Source organism: Polyodon spathula, chromosome 9, assembly GCF_017654505.1.
Source record: "Polyodon spathula isolate WHYD16114869_AA chromosome 9, ASM1765450v1, whole genome shotgun sequence".
NCBI classification, from domain to species: Eukaryota; Metazoa; Chordata; class Actinopteri; order Acipenseriformes; family Polyodontidae; genus Polyodon; species Polyodon spathula.
The window spans coordinates 9,312,098-9,331,565 of record NC_054542.1 but is presented as its reverse complement, the minus strand read 5'-3'; the positions used below and the strand labels follow the sequence as shown (position 1 = coordinate 9,331,565).

Here is a 19,468-nt window from a genome sequence, read left to right as displayed (position 1 = left end):
TGACCGACCATAGGTGACAAACAATTCATTTCTGCTTGAAAAATGCCGTCATTAAATCAATAGGAATTGGGAACACAATGGTGGAATTCCTTTCCGAGGCAATCTCAGTCAAGGTCTGCAGATAGCGGAGTTGCATGGATGAAGGGGCCTCAGCCATCACCATGGCAGCCTCTTTCAGAGCCCAAGAGGCATTCCTCTCCCCTTCTGCTGCAATCACCTATAACATTAGAAATATCTTGTGTTTAATTCATTAAAGCAGTTATTAACCAGCAACACTACAACATTATGGGCACCACTGTTTTCAAGCTACACCCCAAAATACATACTATGGTATATATATATATATATATATATATATATAATATATATATATATATATATATATATATATATATATATATATATATATATATATATATAATAATATATTAAAAATTTACTTGTGTTATCTGTTTGGAAAAAAAAAACTCAGAGCTCTGGTTTGAAGTAGCTATGCAGTAAGATGTGGCACTGTTTGAGAGGTCGGAAATTAAAATCAAGTTTAGAAGTGTGAGACCTTACAGTGCTGCCATCTGAAAATACAACTCCCTGAGTTTGCTGTTTGAAATATGTACCACATTTAAGACATAGCAATATTTCCTTAGCATCCCCCACCCGCCTCTTTATTCAGAGCAATAAAATCAAGATCAGCAGTTTTACACAACTCATTTAAATGTCTGAATTAGATTACTAAGTTCACGGTCACTTTTTTGGTCTGTACACAGTAGTCATTCCCATTTATTTATACCTGAACGGTATGGGCAACTGCTAACTCCTGAATGGTTCCATCGATTCCTTTATTACATTTCAAGGTAGCTAACAATTAGTAGGTACTGTATAACTATAAACCAGCCTAAATACTAATGTACAATCTCTGTTCCTGAAATACCAGCCAATAACTACGTGTAAAAATGCTATAATTCTATATCAGTGATGTTTGAGCAGTAATTATTTATATGCTCCTAGATTTATTCTTTGGCTGTTAGCGATTCATTGTGCAGATTGAGACAGGAGTTGTTTGAGGTCAATACATAACCTAAAGCTAACAGATAGATGTGACAGTCTGCTGAGCCTACTTGAAGCCTTGCACTATAAATGTTTACTGATTAACCAATACAGTTGAACACAAAATAAATTGCTAGCGATTATGGACTGGACTGGTAAATAGCGAGTCAAAGTGGTTTATAATTCCTGATAATTTCTAACATAGAGTGTCAGTCTTTATGTAAGTGGCTGCACATTTTTGACATAGTCAGACAGACCGATACCTTCACATGTTTTAAGAAGGATACTTACTTTTGCTCTTGCTTCTCGTGATGCCTCAGCTTCAGCAGCCATTGCTCTCTGCATAGACTGTGGGAGTTTGACATCCTTTAGCTCGACTCTCTCCACTTTGATGCCCCACTCCTTTGATGCATCATATAACACATGCTGGATTGGAAAAACAAACGGTGTTACATAGGTCAGTTGCGTAGACACAAAATACATGCATAAGGCAGAATGTCTTTGTGTGAGCCCTATACTACCATGCTATATTCCCTTATATCCCTGTGAGATTGATTGGTCCTGGACTCAGGCGGTTCTGAAGATTTGAACATTAAAAACTTTTTGAATTTCGGTTTTCACCTCCATCTGGTCAGCCATCTCCTCTCTTTCTGTAAGGATCTCCGAGAGGTTATTTGTTCCCAGCATGTTTCTTAGTGTTGTTTGAGCAAGCATTTGTGTGGCCATGTCAGCATTCTCCACCTTTGTGATGGCAACTGTGGGATTGAAAGTGCGGTACTACATCACACCATCCACCATTATAGTAACAGAGTCTCTTGTTAAAACCTATGAAAAAAACAAGCAAACAAAACACTGTTAGAAAAGCAGTTTCATTACACTCAAACATTTGTATCTTTCCATTTCCACCAAGTTAATTTATCCTGTATGCCACAAGAGGGTGCTCATGCCCTGCAAGACAGGATTTTTAATTTTTTTTTTTTTTTTTTTTTATTTGCCAATAGTAAACCTATGTGTGATTCTCCGAAAAATAATCTGAGGGGAAACATTAGAAGTCTATATTAGTCTAATTTTGTGTTGTGTTTATTAAGACATATATTCCCCAAATGCTTGTTTGAGTGACTGTAGAAAACAATATTGTCATCAATATACAGTGGCAAAAAGTTTTGTGGTCTGACGAAACTAAAATGGAACTTTATGGCCTAAATGCAAAGTGTTTTGTTTCATGCAAACCTAACACAGCACATCACCCAGGTAACACCATCTCTACTGTGAAGCATGGTGGTGGCAGCATCATGTTATGGGGATGTTTCTCATAGGCAGGGACTGGGGCACTTATCAGGATAGAAGGGAAAATGAATGGAGCAAAGTATATAGAAGTCCTTGAGGAAAACCTGCTGCCCTCTGCAAGAAAGCTGAAACTGGGACAGAAGTTCACCTTTCAGCATGACAATGACCCAAAGCACACAGCCAAAGCTGCAATGGGGTGGCTAAAGAAATAAAAAGTAAATGTCCTTGAGTGGCCCAGTCAGAGCCCCGACCTAAATCTAATCGAAAAGTTGTGGCTTGAAGATTGCTGTCCATCAACACTCCCCAACTTGACAGAGCTTGAACAGTTTTGTAAAGAAGGATGGTCAAATATTGCCAAATCTAGGTGTACAAAGTTGACACAACAAATTGAGAAAAAATTTAAAGGGGGTGTAGACTTTCTATAGGCATATATATATATATATATATATATATATATATATATATATATATATATATATATATATATATATATATATATATATTTTTTTTTTTTTTTTTTTTTTTTTTTTCTGTTAATTGCTTTTGTTAAAAAAAATATTTCAAGAAATTAGATGGTGGAAAACTACAAGTCTGTTCTCCGGAATGAAACAAGCACCTGCCAAACAGTTTTCACATTTTATTTTATAGAAAAATCATGATTATCTGACTTTACAATAAACATGATTTTTAAAGGTATGAAGAAAAAAAAATCATGCGAGTCAAAGTGTTTGAGTAAAATTCTCAGTTATGACTCACACATTTTCAATGTGTTTGCGTTCATTCTCAGAAGTGCAAGATTGAAATAACCACAGCTATTTTTTGTTTACTAACTACTATGGAAAAAAAAAATACCATCAGCAATACAAGTTTACCACAATGTGATCATCTTGCGTATAGGAAAATGCAATACACATTAGGGAAATATAATGGAATTATTTTGTTAGTTCTCTCTAATACATATTTATGACCTGAAACCTTCATAAGTGATTTCCCATTCCAGAAAAAAAAATGGTGGAAATGACACTATAAAAAATACCCTGTCTTAATGTTCTACCTGTTACTTCTCTTAAAAGACATGAATGTAACTATTTTATATGAATGGAAATAAAAAAAAAGCTTACTTCCTGAGGAGGTATATTAAATGACACTGTCCTCAAGTCAACACGACGGAATGTGTCTATGCAAGGAATGATCCAGAAGATACCTAAAAGGGATATAAATATAAACTACACGTTTTTAATAATTCAAGAACATATTGAAGAAAATATTTTGTTGTTGTTTATAAATCATGTTGTCATCATTCTAGCCTTGACCCATATGTGAAGGGCTGGAGCATATAACATAATTTAAACCAAGACTTTTTACCGGATAAAAGCAATATATATGGTGTTCAGTTGAAAATGCAGACGTTAGGCAGTTAAGCAGGAGTGATGATGTGAGCCTCACCTGTTTGTTGAGCCTCACCTATGTTTGTAGGTTTTAATGTTCTGTGCCTCTCTTGCTTCAAGCTATATTTAACAAAATAGTCGTTTTTAAAAAAAATGTGGCCATTTATAAAATGCATACCTGTCCTTTTGCTCCCCCTTTACTAATACGCCCAAGGTGAAAGATGACAGCTCTCTCATACTCCTGTACAACCTGAGAGGAAAAACAAAAGAATGTAAGTCAACTAACACAATACTTGGCAAATGCAATTGCTATTATAATGAGACATTACAAGTACAGTACAATCGAATCTGCTATTTGTACAAGAACCAAACTATCTTACTAAGATTGCATTAATCCAAGGGGTCCCAAGTGGCTCGCCTAGTATTTATGGGAAGACTAGGTTGAGTCATGAGAGCATGGCTTAAATCATGTGGTTCCCTTCTGTGTATGGAAGACAAACTATCTGTTGATATTGTGCTATGTGATGGCTTGGGCTGCTTTGCAGCATCTGGCTCAAGTGTATGACTACAGTATTACAACAGGCAGAGCTGGTATTCTGTATTCATCCAAATTGCAATGCCAAAATCAGTGTAAGCCATGTTCATGTGGAGTCTCCAAAAGCTGTGTGTCACCTCTATGTGTCACTTATGCTGAATTACAGTCCATATGTCACCTATTTCACATTACAATCTGATTATATTTTATTAAACTAAACTATAATAATGTATATATAATTTATATTTTTGAGCTGTAACTAAGAAATTTACAATCTAAAACTCGTTTTGAGTGCTTCCGCAAAAAAGCCCTTATTTAGAATCTTGACATCTGTGACGTCACTGGGTGAAAACAAGAACCATAAACTATATCACTATAATTGCCAGATATAAATGGTAAAACAAACCAAATCCAGAAATACACATTTTTGTTTGTTTTATTGCCGTAAATGAACTGCTAGCCGGGGTTAATTACAAGACCAATATTCAGAATTGCCGACCCGCAGGCAAGGGGGTGTGTCGCTTGCATTCCTCATGCCAGCGTGGTTATTTTCTTCTGCTGGAGGTTCAAAACAGTTCGGAATCGGGCCTCAAATCACTTATTCTTCCTCCCCACACTTTCTTTTTTTTTTTTTTTTTTTTTTTTTACAGACTACTCAAAATGCCGGAGAAATTCGTAATGATGGATTTCACAGTCTGACGCCATGTGTATCTCTCAGTTGTTCCTGGTATGTGTTCCCCTAGTAACGTCACGTCCCCTAGTAAACTTTGTGCATCTCGGGGGCAATGTCGGTATTTTCCGTAATTATTGATAGTTTTACGTCTCTCACTGCTCTAAAATTGATCATGGAGATTTAAAGTAAAGTAAACCAAGTACAACCCGAAAGCCAAAAAATGATTTTCTACGTGAGACATGGATTTAATGTATGTGGATTAAAACTGGAAACAGTACTTGACATCTGTGACTACTGTAGAAAAACAAATGTACAGTCACCTTCACCATAGCAGTTTTGTCTTGCTTTAGAGCAGGTGTAATTTAACTGAATGTGACTCACAATGTAGAAGGTGCAATTATGTTCCCTCACCACAGCAATTCCTAGAGCAGGTTACAAAACCCTGGTCAGTAGTCGCTGGTAGTGTGTGATACTACACCAATCTGCACAAGTGCCAATGCAACTTTCCCTGTGGAATCCCCACTTCTTAACTATTTGTAGCATTGTGATAATGACCTCCATTTGCCCAGCCTTTATCCACAGAATCATTCTGAGAATTAATCTACAGTTGTTTTGCAAGGATAAACTAGTTCTTCAGTTTGAATGTTGGAAATAGGAAGCAAAATGCTCTTACCTTAAAACAGAAGAAGATGGATATGGGGAAAGTCACGAGGATCATTAACATGGAAAAGATTACCAGGATCCATCCACAGCAGTCTACACCCCCACCAGTATCTGCTGTATAAAATAAAAAAGCAAACTATCGTGTTTACATGTTTACACTAGCTACAGGACAAAATTACACCATGAGTATGTCTGAAAAAGTTTAAACATTAAACAACAAATTAAAAAACAAACCATTTACTATTGCAACGATTAACCAGAAAATTCATCTCACACACACTCGCTCACACAAAAAATGTATATAAATCTACAGATATACTGTCAATTGAAAAGGTATTAACAACACAGAAATGTTAGGAATGCTGGATATGCCGAGTAAAAGTTCTTATTTATACAAATATTAAGGTTCATTATGAAAAGAATACAGTAGCATTCTACTGTTTTCTCAAACTACTGTTTAATATGTGTGTTTGTTTGGTATTAATACTGTAATATTAATGGCACAGGACATGTCTTACACTTTTGTGGAAAGCTTGTGAATAGGACATTGGTGTGATGAAACAGGTTTTAAGTAAAGTTGTAAATAGCGCACAGTAAAGTTAAAAAAAAACTTGGAGGTATATTTTGAACCAAGCTGACAGAAAAAAACATGATGCAACAGAAAAAAATAAAAAATAGAAAACACTGTTCTAGTTTTGTATGAGCTCCTCACAAGACGTGTAGGTACTTGTGACAGAAATATATATGAGTTTGACCTGTGAGGGTGCTAAGTAGCGAAAGGGGAAGTCTTTGGATGGGCTGGTTAGGAAGTCGGTCAGCCTGGAAGAAGACGAGACTCCGTTGGAGGAACGTATTGACCTGGAGGGTAAACGAGGTAGCAGCTGCAAGTAATAAAGGCAGCTGCAATCGCTTACCAAGGGGTCACCCGTGATAACATAAAAGGGCCGTAAATCTTTTCCTTCGCTTGTTTCAGAGATACAAGGAACTGGAAGGACCGGGAGAGTTTGTGAGAAAAAGAGTTTGTGAGGGTTTTGTTTGTTTTGTCGCTGTTAGTAGTTGTCTTTTGTTTTTGTAAATTCACTAGACGGCTGACACATCTCTGAAGCTGTTCACCTTGGGTCAGCACTACCTGGAACGACACTACACCATAGTCACGACTGAATTGTTATCACCACTATAGCATGTATTGTTTGTACTTCCCCACAAGCACTGAGAGCACTCACTTTGGATTTGTGATTGTGTGTGTGTCTAATTGTGTGTGTTAGTACTGTGATTATTTATGGGACTGCAACCCTTTTTCACCACTGCGCAATACACATTGTTGTGTATTGCAAGCTCTGTATTATTTACTGGCTGGTCATCAGACCATTGGATTATAAAAATAAAAACAAACAATTTCACCTGTACTTTGTTGTCTGTTTGTTCTTGGGATTACTGCACCAGCACCACACCTGATATACACCTGCTACTAATTACCACTTTGCCACAGCACTGTTTCACCATGTTTCTACATTAGGCCAATTTATTTTTCAACCAAACTCTACACAAATGTATTCAATTTATTTAAAGTTATGCATTACATTTGCATTGCATACTAAAAAACCTCAAATCTCGATCTACATAGCACCACCATATGGGTTCAAGTCTATCAGGCCACACTCTTTGTTGCTAGTAACAACTTGCACCACTTAGTTGTTTCAGAACCCAGTTGTAAGCAACTACACTGCCCATACATGTGTCACTTTATTGCTAATGGTGGGCAGTTATATATAATGGTAAAACAATCTTTCATAAATGGGCCACACTTCCAAACCATGTTGGAATGAAATTGGCTTTCATGAACTGCAATTCTATCTCAGGAATCATAGTTAAACAACTGGCAATAGTGAGATTAACGATAGAGGAAAGGGGCATTTTAAATGAATCATATTAGTGCTTTTAACCTTGAAAACTGATAAATAGTATGACATAGCTGAACATATTTTATTGGCTATACAGAACTACACAACATGCTACTAGTGGTAATATAATTTCTATCATACTGTAGATTTACTCAATACTACTCTATCATAATAATAACTGCATTACACTATTATTTCAAGTCAAATTTCTGTTCAGCACTTAAAATATCATGCAAACATTCTGAATGTCACTGATATTTAAAAAAAAAAGCTATTTATAAATAAAGCATAGCAAGCATGTTTCTTGTGAAAGAAACAAATAGCTGTAAAAGTGAAACCATGCAGTGTTCTGAACATTGCAGTAACAGCAGTCAGATGAAACAGTTACCTTGTACTTCCTGATGTCTGTTTTTTCCTTCTGCAACCTCTCTTGCAGTACTAGTCTCCATCTTTGGTTTAATTTTATTAACTGGCATTCACTGTGTAAGTTTATGGTTTTGCTGTTGAAAAAAAAAAACAGTTTAAGAATGGTCATGCCCTTCTTGTACCGAGAGAATGCCACACAGTGGAAGGAAAACATCTACTGTAGTTGCATGGCAACAGTGGCATATCCATTCCTCATGTCACCTAAAAAATGTGAGTAAATATGGCAGAAAACAGGCCCTAACACAAATCTGGTAAACTATATTCTACACTCACACTATTCATATACATGCAGAGTCTAACATATTACACATACTGTGGTATTGCTGATATGTTTTGGAAACAAAAAAATTAATGTTTACAATATTATTGTACTATATGGTCTTGAGGGCTATACTTTTTAGATGTATCTTGTTCTTTAAATGCCCTCAACAATAAAAAACCAAGCCAGTAATAATAAGTTTAAAAATGGTTTAACTTTGAATAGCATTAGAAATTCCCATTCTATGTGTAAATCTATAGACTGTTTTTAACTGTATTACTATTTTTTTTTTGTCTTTTTTTTTGATAATACAATACTGAGGCATATTGTCTAAATAAAATGTCTGGGTAGAGTAGTAATGGTAAACAGTGTGCAATTTTATAACTCATGACTGCAAAACTGGAGAAAACAGGCCAGCTAAGGTCCTGAAAAACAGGATGAAACAATGTGCAGAGTCATTTATGAATGTGTAGGCTGCATGAAACATGACACCTATTCATTAGGACATCTGTATGAAAAGGTAAAAAAAAAACCCTTATATACTAAACAATGAACCTGTATTACCAGTATAGACACTGGGGCATTGAGGTGTTCCCTGTAATAATTAAAATCCAATCCATGTATTGCAATAATATTTTTGAATGTCATACTAAAATGTAAAGAGTTTGTTAACACCATAAAAGGTAGCCAAACATGTGCTAGAAAATATTCTTATCATGGTAAAATTCTGATTCTCAACTTGGAGAAGATGGCCACCAAACATCGTTATGGGACTGTGGCAAAGTGCCCATCCCTATGTGTATTTTTTGTTGTATGTTGTGTGTTCGGTGACTGGAGAACGGGATTGGAGATGGAGGTAAAAATACTAATAATAGTAATAATAGTTTAAAATATCAGCTCACCGTGTTTGTTTAGTGTTAGTCCGTTTTGTTTGTCTCTTTAATTTGGCGAATGTGCAGTGTCCTGTGTTTTTGTTTGTCTTGCAACCTTTTATTTTCTGTCCGTCTGTTCATTATTAAATGCTGAGCGAGACCATTCGCTCAACTTCACCGAACTCCACTCTTTGTTTATTTCCTGGTTCCTGTTTCTGGTCTGACGTCCCCCAATCCAGCCGTCATTGTGACACGTGGTGTCAGAACTGGGATTACCAGCGCCTCCTAGACGCAGACCAGAGCAGGGACTGCAGTTTCTGGGGGAAAAATAAGGGGGAGGCCGTTTTTTTTTGGTGTGTGGGAAAAATAAAAATTAAAAAAAATTAAATAATAATAAAGAAATAGAGAAAAGTAGTGGGAGAGGAAAGGGGCAGCAACAACTGCAGGAGGAGGAGGACACAGAGGAGTTCTGCCTGAAGGCTAGGAACCCAGGGCGATATAACCAGCCGTAGCCGGTGTGCCCCCTCTGTGAACAGCGGCATCACTTTTCCTTCCGCAGTTAAGAAGAGGAGGAACTAGAGCCCAGGAGGGAGGAGACAGAGCCTTTCCCGTCCTCTGAGGAGATGCTGGACTGGGTGTCGGACCCGGAGTGGAGTGGGGAGGACCTCCCACTGGTTGTTGACCTGCTGTGGGCCAGAGACTGGGAACATTGGGAACGCTGGGAACAACATTTCTACCCAGTGCCCTTTGTGAACCCGGCAGCCGTGGTGATCAATTACTTGGCTGCCGATATTGGACTGCCCCAGCAAGTTGCATTCCAAGTGGGAGGAGCCACGTCTACCTGCATCCTCATTGGGCTGAAGGGAGACGACTTGCAGCTCCCATCTCCACCAGCAGAGGAAGAATGCCTGCTGGTTTTGCCTCCAGAGCCAGAGGGAGAGGAGCCGTCTCCAGCGCTAGCCGTCTCCAAAGCCTGCAGCGGGATGATACATAATAAATCCAGCTCGATGGCTGATACTGCTGCTGACATCAGACCCAGAAGTCTTTGGCACAAGTGACACCTTCGATCCACGCTGAAACAGAGAGAGGCGGTCCGACAGCTATGCGCGTATCGTGGTGGAGTCCAGCCAGAGCCCCACATACGTTATGCACTGTGCTAGTGTCAGCCCACTCTTAGCATCATTGATGGTGAGGCCCAGCCTCAGTAGATGCTTTGTCACTAGCGCAGTGTGGGCCACCCCTCCCTCCCATGACTGGGAGCACATCAACAAGTCGTTGAGGTAATTCATCACTCCGACTCCTTGCAGCCGCAAGGGGGCGAGGATAGAGTCTACGCACTTTGAAAATGTACGGGGAGCTAGGGAGAGGCCGAGCGGCAGCACAGAAACTCGTACATGTTGCCCTGAAAGGCGAAGTGGATATATTTCCTGTGCTGTGGACGAATGGGAACATGAAAATACATGTCCTGTAAGTCCACCATGGTGAACTAGTCACCTTGCCGGATAGACTGGAGTGTGTGACGAGTCAGCATATGGAACCCCTTCCGCTTTAGAAACTGGTTTAGAAACCGCAAGTCCAGGATGGGCCGAAAGTCATCGTCCCACTTCGGTACCAGAAAGTATCTCGAGTAGAAACCCTCTCCGAGAGAGGTAGGATCTACGAGACAAATGGATCTACGAGATGAATGGATCTACGAGATGAATGGATCTACGAGACGTCCAGCACGGCCTGATGCGGGTCCTTTACGAACGTAGTCGTGACGCCACGAAAAGGAGGGGATCCCAAGCGAAACTGAAGCGCGTAACTATTGTACGGTTGCGATCACCCACACGTCGGGTCTGAGGCTGCCAGCCTTCAGGGGCCCTGACAGGGCAGCTGAGGCTGGGGCGGGGCTAGCATGGGCAGGTGTCTAGGGTGGAAACCCTGGAACTGCCGTTGCGGTTGTTGCTGTGTGGATTGGCTACGGCCACGTCCACCATGCTGAGGGAGGGTCTTGCCTCTCGTCTGAGATGAGGTCTGTAGGCGGTGCCTAAGGTCACCTGGCGGGGCTGTGGGAACCAGCACCGTCCAGGTGACTGTACGTGTCTGTGCCAGGTCCCTGCAGCTCGACCTCGCCGGAGCGGGAGGAGGGAGTAACGCTGCTACCTGCCTCGACGCCTCACTTTCCCGAAGACTCTGCTGAAGGATCTCCTCCACTGCTGGAACGAAGGTGTGGCCTGGTGATATGGGAGTGTCCAAAAGCACAGTCTTATCAGCGCCAGGCACCCACAGCTCTCTGCGCGCGACCACTAGGCCCGCCAGGCTTAGAAGTCGCAGTTCTGCTGCCACCGGCTCTGGGAGAGGGGCAATACGCAAAATTCCGTCCGGCTATGCAATGAGCATGTTGGACATGTTCGCTAGGCGCGTACTTTGGGCTCCTACCACATAGGCTCTATGGATGTGTGTCTCCGTCATCCTGCAATGCAGGTTAGGGCACATGGGGTCCTTGGGCATACCTCCCACCGGCGAAGCCTTAACCAAGGCCACAATGGTGGAGTCCACAGGGGGAAACCCGTCCAGGCCCAGCTTCTCCGTCCCTTCCAGCGAGGCCGGAGGAGAAGTATGTCTCAATTGTGCCGGCACTGTAGCAGGGTGGTTCTAAGAGGAACACACCTCCTCCATAAAATCGGGGAACACTGGGAAAGGTTGAGCTCGGGGAGCCACATCATTCGGTCGAAAGACGGAACGGCGTGGCTCTGGTTTTGCTTTCCAGGGGAATTACAGGTACGCCGCCGGGCACCCCATAAGCGCGGGCACGGACCTTACCAGTGGTGGCACGATAGTAACAGAGGCAGCCTTGGAATTAGGGGCCATATCAGTCTGGAATTCAGGCTCTGCCTCGACCTCCATATCCGGAGGGAACGCAAACTCACCCCATGAGGCGTCGATGGAAAGCGCGTCCTTGTCTGAGCAGAAAGAGGGGTCAGGGGGCGGCACAGAGATTGTGACCGGCTCACAGTCACACAGGGGTCCACAGCCGAAGCCAGTAGGGCCTGCCTCTCTAAAAGCTCCATCATGCGACTGATCTGAGCTTTCATATCCATAATATCCCGTGCCTGCCAGGACTTTTTCATCCATCTAGCCGGAGGCGATGGGGAGCGGCGGCAGGTAGAGACGGAAGCCTGAACACATCTCCCCGGAGGGGCTCTATGACCTGGCATCGGGAGGTGTGAGTGGGAGGGGCCCGCTACGGGGGACGAAGAACGCGTCTGCATGACTCTTTCCATGTGGCTCACGAGCCGTGCAGATGTCGTAGGCACCATTTAGGGCTGAAGCGGCATGAGTGGGGCCTAGGCACTGCGCACACGTGCTGTGCCTGTCCTCCTGTGGGATATTGGTTCCACCGGGCATGCAGGCATGGAAGCCAGCCCTACCAGCCATAGCGATGGGTTAGCAACCACTGCGCTGTAACACCATGTGCGCTGCATGTGCCGAGCACTGTGGGCACCAGGAATAGCGTGGCACTGGGTAAAAAGCACAGAGTACCGTGTACACCAAGCACCGCGTGTAACGTGCAGCACCAGTCTAATCTGCACCACGTGCACAGAGCACCGCATGCACAGAGCACCGGTCTAATATGTACCGATTACTGTGCGGCATCAGGCATCGCGCACACCGAGTACAGTGCCGCACTGGAGTACTAGGCTATTTATGGGTACAGTAACAGTGGGCACCGTGGTACCGAAGTAGCACAGGCAGAGTCTTGTGCACCGTGGTATTAAAAATATCTGGGCAGCTAGGCACGGTGCCTACCCTGACTGCATGGTCTCATGCCTGAGCACTGCGTAGCATACAACAGGGGGACAGGGCCGAAGCCGCAGTGGTTGAGACTTACATACACAGTAATAAAAACGTTTTTTAAAATACAAAAAACAGTCCAATATTACAGGACAGACAGGGGAGAGCACTGTCTATTGATTTGAGCGACCTACACCAAGGTGAAGGCCCACGTAGCCCGTTTACTTCTCAACTCAACAACGAGGGAAGCCTCGGTGAGGAGTATATAGCCGTTAATGACGAAAGCAACCGTGGAGCGGCTAGCGCTCTACATGAGCACAGGGAAGCGTTCAGCTACAATCAAAACAAGGCCCAACCGCATCCCGCAGGCGGCTGGTGGGCAAACTTGACAACAGGAACAAGGCAAGCCCGGTCCCATGGAGTAATAGCGCTCTCCGAAGTAAGTGCAGGGGAACTAGCAGTAGCTTACGCGACACTTTTTATAAGACAGGGCTCAGTGCAACACAGAGGTCTTACCTTACTAGTGTGAGAAGTGAAAGAGGATTATTCTTCCCCTGCGTGACGGTTAAGACGAGGGAGGCGGGACCGAGGGGGTCACTGGGGGAAGGGGGCCTATCGGCAGTTTTGACATAGGAGCTCAGTGACACCTACCACTAGGCAAGAGTGTATCCCATAACTGTTTGGTGGCCATCTTCGAATTGAAAGGGAACAATGTATTTATGTTTTAAAACAGCACATATCGCACAAATAATACTATTTTCTTTTTAAAATACCGTTGTTTGAACTTGCAACATGACTCCCTTAAAGATCACACAGCCTTAGCCCGCTGTGCCACTGCGCTGTTGAAATGCATGGATGTAAGCTTTAGAAATGAATGCCTAACCAGCTTTCGCTGAAAAATTGAAGGTTCTGCTTGATTCTAGAAATGGTCTTTTTCCTGTTTGTGCCTCCTGCTGAAGAGGGACATCCTCACAGTAGCATATCGCCATTTTCTCTCTCACTTCACTGAGACGGGTCACAGTTTGCTTCGTGCTTTCTTTATCCGAATTTGGCTGATGTGTCGTTTTTTTACTGTCAAATTTAATTAAAAATCTGCCACAACGACCACAAAAAAAAAAAAAAAACAGCTTGGGCCTACCACCAGTGCCCAAGGTGGCATTCACAGCCTGCTGGGGCAAAGGTGTCTGAACACCACCCGGTACCACAAAACAGACAAGTAGGCAGAGGAACAGCCAGCGACAAGGGACCACCGCCGGCCAGGGGGGTAACCGGTTCTTCGGCTGGAGACCGAGGCCAGGGCATAAGAAAGACCCGCCCCCTCCAAAGCTGAAGGGAGACCGCCCCTGAGAGGCCCCTGCTGCCACCAACCCCCGTTACAACCAGACTGACCAAAGGCAATGACAGATGGCAAGGCTGCACCCAGGACTCCTGCAATGAGACACGGATACACTCTACAATTCTGCTTAGGTCCGCCACCCTTCAAGAGAGTGCTCCTCTCCACCGTCGAACCAGCAAGCACGATGCTCCTTCAACAGGAGAGCGACGATCTTTTACAGAAGAACGCTGTGTGCTTGGTAGATCTAATCAATGCCCTCAGCGGCTTTTACTCCAGGTACTTTCTGGTGCCCAAGAGGGACGGTAGTTTCAGACCTATTCTGGACCTCAAGGTCCTCAATTTGTTCCTCAAATAGAGGAAGTTCAATACGTCGACAGCACAGCGTATCCTCCAGTCCGACCAACCAGGCAACTGGTTCACATCGATCGACCTGCAAGACGTTTACTTCCATGTCCCGATCCGTCCCACGCACAGAAAGCATCTGCGCTTCACCTTTCAAGACAACGCATACGAATTCTGCATGCTGCATGCTAGTGTTTCAAAGTGCATGGATGCAGCACTGGCTCCACTCAGGCTGTGGGGTATTCGGATCCTTAATCTGATAAACCCCCAGCCTCCCACAGGCAATTTCCGCCTGGAGGGCTGTGGCCTTACATAAATTACATTATCTTCCAAAGTATAGACAGCACACGCATGGTTCAGGGCTTGAATTCAAGGTAACCCCTGGCCATTAGGACTCAGATTTGATATAAGTCTTACTCAGTATCACACTGGAAGGAGATATCCAGAAAAAAACAAAACATAAAAAACAAGATATGCTTTTCATTTGTTTATATTCTATCATCATTTTTTCTCCAGTGCTTCCCCAACATGTCTACTATACTGGATAAAAATTTGAAACTGATTGAATAAAGGGATCAAATTCTACATGAGTTTTTACAAAGCTAGGCCCAAGGGTCCCTAAACCTTTCCAAAAATGAATATTGTGTAAATCTTTATGGCCAGTCATACACTAGTTTCTTGAGCAAGATCTAAAAGGGAGGTTACCTTCTGGTTTTCAGTACCTGGCTGTATTTTTGTTACTCACTTGCTTGAAAGTATGTAAATGTCAAGAAGCAAAATAATGAGATTTTTTTTTTTCAAAATAAAGTGGTTACACTCATTCAAGCACTGCTGACAGGTGAACATGTGTTGATTATTGGATAAAGGCATCTGCTAAATGTCTACAATAATAATAATAATAATAATAATAATAATAATAATAATAATAATAATAATAATAATAATAATAATGAGATTGCAGACACCTTTGCTGCTCTAAATCAGGCTGCCAGACTGAAAACACCTCAGTTCCTTTCGTCTTTACTTTTATTGACATGTTGCAAACAAAGGAACTGAGTGAGTGATTGTTGGAGCAAGCAGACAGCTTATCTTGAAAGGCTAAGAAACCTACACTGTCTCTAGGTGAGTAGCATCACTCCTTGTAATCATGGAAATATAAAAAAAAGTTTGCTAAACACTCCCATGCAATAATCTAAATCAATGAACATCAATGAGAAAATAATAAAGACGCCCCCCCCCCCCCCCCCCCCCCCCCCCCCCCCCCGCGGATTGTCTGGGGCATAAGAGGTTAACTATCAGGACATTGGCTAGTTTGCGCGCATTCCAAAAGACGCACAGAGGCGCACACAAAACAGGTCATAGATCATGTGACGAAGTTAAGGCTCTCAATACATCAACAGAAGAGCAACTTCGTACAGTCTCAGTCCACAGTGTTCCTGGGGATCAAACTGAATTCTGTGAGCATGCTTGCCTCACTGTCGGAAGACAAGATTCGGTCGATGGAGGCCACACTCTCCCTATTCAGAGAGGACGTTCTCCTACATGTCAAAATATATCAAAAGGTTGTTGGGGTTGATGGCATCCACCTCAAGAATCCTTCCACTAAGGGTGCTGTGAATGCGCCCGCTTCAAGCCTGGGTAAATATGCTCAAAGTGCACCCGGTCCGAGATCGGTACTGGCTGGTGCGAGTTTCCAGACAATGCCAGAAGACACTGGAGTGGTGGCTCTGTCCTGGCAATCTGTGCCTCAGATCTCCCCTCGGATCCCCTCACAGAAGGGAAGTGATCACTACAGATGCCTCCAACCTGGGCTGGGGAGCGGTCTGGAATGGGAGTGGAATAATAGGTCAATGGAAGGGACATTGGCAGCAAGCGCACATAAATGCCCAAGAGCTGCAAACAGTGAACCTGGCATTCTCATTTTCGCCAGCAGTTGGTGCACAAACATGTGCAGGTCTGGACAATAATACAGTGGTAGCCTACATAAACCATCAAGGTGGCTTGCGCTCCCAGGGCCTTCACCACGCAGTGTACAGACTCCTGTCCTGGATGCACAGAAACTTGCGTTCCATCAGGGCGGTTCACCTCCCCGGTGTGGACAACAAAGTAGCAGATCTCCTGTCCAGAAGAGCTCCAGACATCTTGGAATGGAGGCTGCATCCTCAAGTGGTTTCGTACTGCACGAGTCGACCTCTTTGCCACAGCAGTCCACTCATTTCCCCCTATGGTTCTCCATGGAGAGAGACTGGGGACCCCTGGGATAGACGCGCTAGATCACCCCTGGCCAAAGGCGTTCCCTCCGCTACCATTATTACCCCTGTCACTAGAGAGGATCAGGGTGGAGAGAGCACAGGTTTTGATGGTTGCACCCAGATGGCCAAGACGCCCCTGGTTTGCTCTCCTCTCCGACTTGTTGTCGGGTCAGCTGTGGCAGCTCCCGCTGCGCAAGGACCTCCTGAGCCAAGCGGAGGAGTTATTATGGCACCAGCCCAGCTCCAACTCTCGGCCTGGCCGTTGAACAGAGCCGTCTATTCAGACAAGGTTTGCCAGATGCAGTGGTACAAACACTACAGTCTGCTAGGGCGCCGAGCACTAGAGCCCAGTACTCGTACAAATGGAAAGTTTTCCAAGACTGGTGCCTTGCCGAAGGTCACATTCCTGTAACCTGCCCTGTTGAGACGATATTAACCTTGTTACAACACCTGTTTGGCTCAGGAAAATCAGCATCCACTTTGAAGGCATACCTGGCAGCAATATCAGTGTGCCACGACAAAATTGACTCTGTGTCCCCTGGGGCACATTTCCTGGCAGTGCAATTTCTTAAAGGGTCTCGGAGGCTTCGTCCTCCCATGAAAAGTATGGTCCCCAAATGGGATCTCAAACTGGTACTGCGGGTCCTTATAGGTCCCCAAATCGAGCCCATGGAGTCAGCAGAACTGCGCCCTGTTTCATTGAAGGTGGCGTTTTTAATAGCCATTACGAGTACAGCCTGACAAGTAAGTAAGCTTAATGTGCTGTCCATCGATGATACATGTATGGCTTTCACTGGAAATGACTCGCAGGTAACATTAAGAACAAATCCAGCCTTTTTGCCAAAGGTGGTATCTCCATTCCATATTAACCAACCAGTGGTTTTGGAAACTTTCAGACCTCCCCCGCACGAGTCAGAGGAGGACTGTCGACAGCACACGCTATGCCCAGTTTGGGCTCTGCACTATTACCTGGATAGGATAGTGTCCTGGAGACAGTCCAACCAATTGTTTGTCTGCTATGGGTCCCACTCTAGAGGCCAGGCCCTATCGAAGCAACGTCTAATGCACACTGGGTGGCAGATGCTTTATGCTTGGCGTATGAACAGACGGACTCCCCGTTACCGGGGGACATTCTGGCCCAATTCTACCAGGGGCCAGGCAACTTCGTGGGCTTTCCTTCATGGCACCTCCTTAGACGAGTTATGTAATGCTGCTACATGGACAAGTAGTCGGCCACTTGTGCGTTTTTACCGCCTTGATGTTGCAAACCAAGCGAGACCCTCTCTGGGCTCTTTGGTGTTGCAGGCGACATGCCCTTAGGCGTCATGTGAGGCTGTACTGTCGGTAATCTGGAGCCACGACAGCTTTGGTACAGCTTCCCATTCAGTAATGGTTGTCATTCCATTGAAAGGGAACGTTATTATTACCGTATCCCTGGTACCTCCCCCCCATCCCCCTCCACAGGACCCTGATAGGGCAGCTTTTATATATATGCTCAGTGATTGTCGGTCAGAGAGGGCTCTTCCCATTCGGTAATGGTTGTCATTCTCTTTCAGGGAACCAGGGTAATGGCAATAACTCGTTTAATTAAAAATAAAGGAATAATTTATTAGGTAAAAATAAATGATTTTAAAAATACATAGAGGAATAAACACATTTAGAAATAAATATTTTTTAAATAAATGTAGAAATTAATGTTTATATTATAAATGTATAAATAAATTAATAAATAGCAAGCCAGAAAAATATGTCATATTAATTGATTTGGCTGATGCTTTTATCCAGAGCAATTAATTTGTATACCTAACAAATATATATATATATATATATATATATATATATATATATATATATATATATATATATATATATATATATATATAATCAATAAAATAAATTGAATATACAAATAAATAAAAAATGCAATTCTGCAAAACATAAGTGCCTAATTGTGGTTTGAAACTGGAAAATGAATGGTTAGTGTGCACAGGCTGTACAGGAGCGGGCTGGAAATGTCCACTTGAGGAACTACACCGCTCCGCTCCCCCGCTCCATATACAATTAGCTCACTCCGCTCCGCTCACACTCTGGGTGTTCCTGCGCGTGAGACTGTCAGCTGAGACCTTAGTCAGAACTATTGTGTGAGCAGGGGGGCGTGGCCACTGGACAGTGTGTTTGTGTATGTGTGTGTGTTCTGTGATTGGTTGTTAATGTTCTGTCAATGTTCGTTATTAGGCGCGAAGGACCTGCATGGCAGTGCTAGTAGCCTTCATCCTTGCACACAAAAGAAAGATCACGGAATTGTTCCAGTAAAGCGCACCATCGGGTCTGTGATTTTTCATGTGAACAGCACCTGAGAGTGCAAATAACTGTATGGCGGGGCTCTTGTTTGCTAAGAGACAATAACAATGTATCTGTTCATGTTTATCTGTTCAATTCCACCAAACAGGGGCATTTACCCCCCTTTTTATTTACCACTACAGAACTGGTTTTACTTGTTTACAATAACAAATAGTAGATTAAAAACAGCAAAAATGAGCTGATTTACTTTTAATTTATTGATGCCAGCAGCTTTGCTCGTCTTAAATTCCCTGGTCACTGCGCTCTCCAGCTACTCACTACTATTCTCACCTAGCAGAACTTTTCATCTCTGATTCCATTACACCATGCCAGTGCAGTGTGCTGCTCTTTCACTTTTCTATAAGGCACCTGA

The 19,468-nt window shown here is 43.1% G+C and overlaps 1 pseudogene; it reads right to left on the bottom strand.

Moving 5' to 3' along the window:
• Window positions 1–3,648, bottom strand: LOC121321275 (annotated as a pseudogene).
• Window positions 3,649–19,468: the final 15,820 nt, after the last annotated feature.